Raw genomic sequence first — 7045 nt, forward strand, 5'->3', positions numbered from 1 at the left:
AACCATCAAAGAATCAATAATTCTTAAAATAAAAAGAAATAAATCAAGATTGAGAAAATCCCTCAATCAAGGTCATCCAAAAATCAAAGTTTCTGGATAACAAACTCTGCACAGTGAAAACAACTCACTTGCATCTCATAACTCCGAATGAGTGAAATAAGTCAGGCGCCATGAATCCTCAATATCAAATATTTCAAGAATCATATTTCCATTTAATGTAATCGATTCAGCATAATCAAAGAAAAGACTCTACTGTAACTGATTTTCTTATCATCATCGATTTTATAAACCTCAAAAGCAGTATTCAATTCATCATCTCTTCAGCATCCATGTCATAATCTCATCAAGTCGGGAATTCACAAATTCATCCATTCTTACATCCACTATAGAATTCCAGTTCACAACTTAAACTAAAGTCGAAATCTTACTGGAATATACCTGTTATCTCTATTCCTCGATCTATCTAATTCATCGGCATATCTATCAATGCTAATTTAGATCTTGAACATATCTAGTGCATCGAATATATTTATTTCGGAATATTTCTGTAATCAACATCATATATCAATCCAAAATCAAAGAATCTGAAATTCTGGATCCCTTATCATAACATCATATTCAGATGCACATTATGTTCTTGCCGATCTAATTTAACCGCTTCTTTTCATCAGTCTTCTGATAATCTGTATTAGGTTATTGTATCATCGTCTATCATGCAACCTAAACAGATATCTCAAAACTAACACAATCATATTCAGTTCCATTTCTTTGAAGCAAAATCATGTGCAATCTCATTTCATCAATTCAGTAGTTCCATTCGTCAGTTCAATTCACAATTTCTCTTTTCTGATACAGAGATGAAAATATAATATGCTTTCAGCTATCATATATCTGTTGCACCAATCTTAAATAGATTAAAACAAAATAAATCTGTTACCTGCAATTTCATTCTCAGGTGCAATTTCATTCTGATTCTCTGTATACATCTGGAACTATTCGTCATTCAAATCATCTCTAAATCGGATTTGCTTCTAACATAAACAAGCACCTCGGCTTGAAATGTCTTTGCACTAATTGTTCAGATATCTTTCTCAACAATAAATATAGTCATCTCGGACATATTCTTCATTCACACCTATTTGGTTCGCTAGAGATAGAGACTAGTTTCATAATGTTCACTTCATATCTGTCTTGGAATAGAAATTGTAACTAAAGTTGTGCATATCTCACACACTATGGTCCTAATACAATTTCCCTTCCTTCTAATGCTCATTCAGTTTTGATTCTCTTTGCTCTGTCTATGTCTTTCACAAAATGTTTTAGTCGTCAACATTTATTCAGACATAATCTTCGAATTCAAGCCATAATTAAACAACTCAATCTTGAGCTGCTTCATCATCATCGACAATTCAAAGAATTGTAATAGTCTTGAACCTAACAAAGCCTACTTCAATATTCAAATTGATCTGCTTCTAGTTGATATATTCTTCTTTTCTCATCATTTTTATTTGTTGTGGCAAAGAACCATTAAATCAAATTCTATTCTAAGCACTTACCAACAAATAAATATACCTCTATTCAGTCAGAATTTCTTCATCAAAATCTATCAGCTAGTTGCTAGGTATTGAAGTTACTAGACAGTCAATCTGATACATCATTTATCTGTATCTTTAAGGTATCTGAACCCCTGATCAAGTTCTTCAAACCAACTTCTACCTGCAATCACATCTATTTATTTGTTGATATTATATTCTATTCAATTCAGAAATACTTCATTCAGCTAAGCAACTACTATTCTGTTCAATCTGACCAAATAATTCTGTTCAGTCTCTGTTCAGTCTGGCCATATCATTTTATCATTCGGGGGTTCTTACGTCACCCAAAGAACACTGTTCTATTCATTTCTGGGTGCTTACATCACCCGGGTAAAATCTTATACTAAAATCAATAAGAAATTCAGAAATTTACTTACAAATCAGTAAGAAATTTAAAAATTTACAAATCAGTAAATCAGGCAATCTCATTTTCAACGGTAGCACATGTTCACATGCAATTAATCAAACCATCATGTTAAAGTAAAGCATAATCCTGCAATACTATAAATGCATGTGACTCATTCTACCCCGCTCAGCTTCTATCTCAGTCCAGAAACTTACGCTCTGATACCACCTGTTGTGAGGACCTCGGTTCGCTAATCTACTCGTAGGGCAACTAATGATTACTAAAAAAAAATTAATCAAACAATTACAAGAATCAATAATCCAAGACCAGAAAAATTTTTTATTTTTTATTTTTTTAAAAAAACTAAGAGCCTCGCTCGATCCGGCAAAGTTAGTCGATCGAGCGAGCCATGCATTCAACACTCTCGGGTCTTCTCATAACAAGGCCTCGCTCGATCAGGCAAATTCCGTCGATCGAGCGAGCAAGACAAGTCCAGTTTACTGCCCAAGCAACACAGGCCTCGCTCGATCGGTGAATTTCACCCGATCGAGTGAGCAACATTTTCCAGAAATCTGTCCCTTACATTTTGCTGTCAAAAACTTAGAACAATGGCAAAATCCTTCATATAAATCCTTCATAAGCATGTTATCATATCTAAGAACATGCATATATACATATAGCCAAGCTCAAGCATCAAATCTAATGATTATTACATCAAATAGATAGCATAGAGGCATGAAACAATAAGCTACACTAAATCTTCACATGTGAGCTTCTAAATCTCAAGTTTCATATCAAATCAAGGCTATCAAACTACCATTCTTTCTCTTAAAACCCGAGTCCACACTTGCTAAGTCTCACTCCCGAGCTGTCCATGTCATCTCAGACTAGCTCCTGCCCCACCTGTTGTGATGCACACATACAAAACAAAACAACAGTCGGATAAACTCCGGTGAGAAAACAATCTCAGTATAAGCAACATATATAAAGCGTTAAATAAATTCTTATCGACTCTATTTAATTCAACTCAACAAATAGAGTAAATAACACATATCTCGATTCAGAATTGATTCATAACTCATCGTTGCCATCAAGATTCGTATCCGATCTTGACATGGGTATCCATCTATCAAAATCATTCCGGATTCGAAAATAAAGTCGTCCTCCGACATTGGCATAGAATCAATTCGTATCATCATCATATCAAAATCATATCGACTCAAAATCAAAAGATCCACTACCTGGGATGGATCGACAACATCAAAATAAAATTAAAACAATAAATACGTATGTGATTTTGGCGGAAGAACTAAAAAAGAATCATTCTTGAGTTTCAAAATTCCTGACTCTCGATGTCGTCATTATACCTTCGTATTTCTTCTGTTTTGAACGCTCCAAATCTGAAACATAGCATCAAAACATTCATATCAATTTTCATTCTATTCAATCAGTACAAATTCGTTTCAAATTCATCAATCTAACTTCATTCAAAATCATTTCAAAACTCAACATCTTCTTATTCGGTACAACTCGTAGTCATGAGTTGTTAACCTTCAAACGTCATCTGAAACTGAGAAATAAATTGCTATATCGTAAATAACATCTAGACAAACATCTTATCTCAGTTATAGACTATCAAAACGATCCAAAAACACGAATCAAAGGCGTAGCGGTTCAAAATCGGTAACCGACTTAATACCGACTTCGAAGCTAACTTCAACTCACTTCATACGTAACTTCAATTCAATTCATAAGCTATAAAAACAATCATAATCATGCTCTATATAAATCGAAACACTGCTGGAGATTATAATCAACACAAACGATAGTCGTTCATCAATTTAGTTTCGATATCAAAGTGCATACGAATTCAAGAACATCAATACAAACTCATAATCTGATCTCTGCAAAATTTCGTTCTTCAAAACATGCCGAGAGAATTAAATACTTACATCAAATCGAAGGCCTCGTTTCAAGGATTCCAGAACATCTTTCGAAATTGAAATCGGACGAGCGGATCAAATGTTACGGCGATTTGAAACCGCAAAATCAAAAGGAAAGAGAAGAAGCCCGGCTCCCTGTTCGAACCTCAGCTCTCAATTCTGAATTTGATCATGTTAATCCACGTAGCTTTGCTGATAATCAATTAAAATTGGATAGCTTTAGCCAAAATTGCAAATTAGTCCCTGAAACTTCATAAATTACAATTCAGTCCTCGTCCTCTTTTTAATTCAATTTCAATCCAAAATAATTTAATAATATTAGAATTTAAATCGAAACTCTAAATATTCCCAAATTAAATATACTCGGATTAAAATTAAATAAATTCGGATTAAATTCAATAATCCTGGCCGTTTCCACTTTAGTCCTCAAAACGTCGATAATTCCAATTCAGTCTCTGATCGATTTGCATCGTCAAAATAAATCATATTAATTTCCGAAACGTGGAATTTAATTTCAAATTCCATAAATATTCAATTCGAATATTTATTCTTTTAATTTAAGAATTCTCGAAAATAACAAATATTAATGAGCTATATAAAATGAAATGAAACACACTAAAAATTATTGAAAATAATAAATATTATATTTAAAGTAGTAATAATAGATAATATAATTGTTAATATATCTTAAATAAATGAATAGGCTTAATTATTTATGAATGACTAATATATAAAATGACATAACACATTAAAAATTATTGAAAATGACAACAATATTAATTATTAAATGAAATAAATAAGGATAAAATTAATTATATAATTTATATTAAGAATTATTTGCTTAATTAATTAACTAAATAATAATGGTAAAAAACACGTGAATAGACTTAATTAATTATTATTGAATAATATATAAAAGGACATAAAACACATTAAAAATTATTGGAAATAACAAATATTAATGAGCTATATAAAATGAAATAAAACACACTAAAAATTATTGGAAATAACAAATATTAATGAGAAGAAATTTGAGTAAAGTCACAAAATAACATAAAATACATTAAAAATTATTGGAAATAACAAATATTAATGAGAGGACATTTGAGTTTGACTAATATATAAAATGACATAAAACACATTAAAAATTATTGGAAATGACAACAATATTAATTATTAAATGAAATAAATAAGGATTAAATTAATTATATAATTTATATTAAGAATTATTTGATTAATTAATTAACTAAATAATAATGGTAAAAAAGCACGTGAATATACTTAATTAATTATTATTGAATAATATATAAAAGGGCATGAAACACATTAAAAATTATTGGAAATAACAAATATTAATGAGCTATATAAAATGAAATAAAACACACTAAAAATTATTGGAAATAACAAATATTAATGAGAAGAAATTTGAGTAAAGTCACAAAATAACATAAAATACATTAAAAATTATTGGAAATAACAAATATTAATGAGAGGACATTTGAGTTTGACTAATATATAAAATGACATAAAACACATTAAAAATTATTAGAAATGACAACAATATTAATTATTAAATGAAATAAATAAGGATAAAATTAATTATGTAATTTATATTAAGAACTATTTGCGTAATTAATTAACTAAATAATAATGGTAAAAAAGCACGTGAATAGACTTATTTAATTATTATTGAATAATATATAAAGGGCATAAAACACATTAAAAATTATTGGAAATAACAAATATTAATGAGCTATATAAAATAAAATAAAACACACTAATAATTATTGAAAATAACAAATATTAATGAGAAGAAATTTGATTAAAGTCACAAAATAACATAAAATACATTAAAAATTATTGGAAATAACAAATATTAATGAGAGGACATTTGAGTTTGACTAATATATAAAATGAAATAAAACACTTTAAAAATTATTGAAAATGACAACAATATTAATTATTAAATGAAATAAATAAGGATAAAATTAATTATATAATTTATATTAAGAATTATTTGCTTAATTAATTAACTAAATAATAATGGTAAAAAAGCACGTGAATATACTTAATTATTTATTATTGAATAATATATAAAAAGGCATAAAACACATTAAAAATTATTGGAAATAACAAATATTAATGAGCTATATAAAATAAAATAAAACACATTAAAAGTATTGGAAATAACAAATATTAATGAGAAGAAATTTGAGTAAAGTCACAAAATAACATAAAATACATTAAAAATTATTGGAAATAACAAATATTAATGAGATGATATTTGAGTTTGACTAATATATAAAATGACATAAAACACATTAAAAATTATTGGAAATGACAACAATATTAATTATTAAATGAAATAAATAAGGATAATATAAAATTTATATTAAGAACTATTTGCGTAATTAATTAACTAAATAATAATGGTAAAATAGAACTTGAATAGACTTAATTAATTATTATTGAATAATATATAAAATGGCATAAAACACATTAAAAATTATTGGAAATAACAAATATTAATGAGATATATAAAATGAAATAAAACACACTAAAAATTATTGGAAATAACAAATATTAATGAGAAGAAATTTGAGTAAAGTCACAAAATAACATAAAATACATTAAAAATTATTGAAAATAACAAATATTAATGAGAGGACATTTGAGTTTGACTAATATATAAAATGACATAAAACACATTAAAAATTATTGGAATGACAACAATATTAATTATTAAATGATATAAATAAGGATTAAATTAATTATATAATTTATATTAAGAATTATTTGCTTAATTAATTAACTAAATAATAATGGTAAAAAAAGCACGTGAATAGACTTAATTAATTATTATTGAATAATATATAAAAGGGCATGAAACACATTAAAAATTATTGGAAATAACAAATATTAATGAGATATATAAAATGAAATAAAACACACTAAAAATTATTGGAAATAACAAATATTAATGAGAAGAGATTTGAGTAAAGTCACAAAATAACATAAAATACATTAAAAATTATTGAAAATAACAAATATTAATGAGAGGACATTTGAGTTTGACTAATATATAAAATGACATAAAACACATTAAAAATTATTGGAATGACAACAATATTAATTATTAAATGAAATAAATAAGGATTAAA

General features: G+C 27.2%; 1 long non-coding RNA gene across 1 annotated transcript; it reads right to left on the reverse strand.

The window, feature by feature from the left end:
- Positions 1 to 2627: 2627 nt before the first annotated feature.
- On the reverse strand, positions 2628 to 4029 carry LOC140865243 (uncharacterized). The gene is made up of 3 exons (XR_012144521.1): positions 3894 to 4029; positions 3309 to 3341; positions 2628 to 2844 (listed from the first exon to the last, which is right to left on the reverse strand). It is a non-coding gene; the product is annotated as an uncharacterized lncRNA (long non-coding RNA).
- Between the last annotated feature and the right edge of the window lie 3016 nt (positions 4030 to 7045).

Source organism: Henckelia pumila, chromosome 1 (assembly GCF_033568475.1).
Source record: "Henckelia pumila isolate YLH828 chromosome 1, ASM3356847v2, whole genome shotgun sequence".
Taxonomy (NCBI): domain Eukaryota; kingdom Viridiplantae; phylum Streptophyta; class Magnoliopsida; order Lamiales; family Gesneriaceae; genus Henckelia; species Henckelia pumila.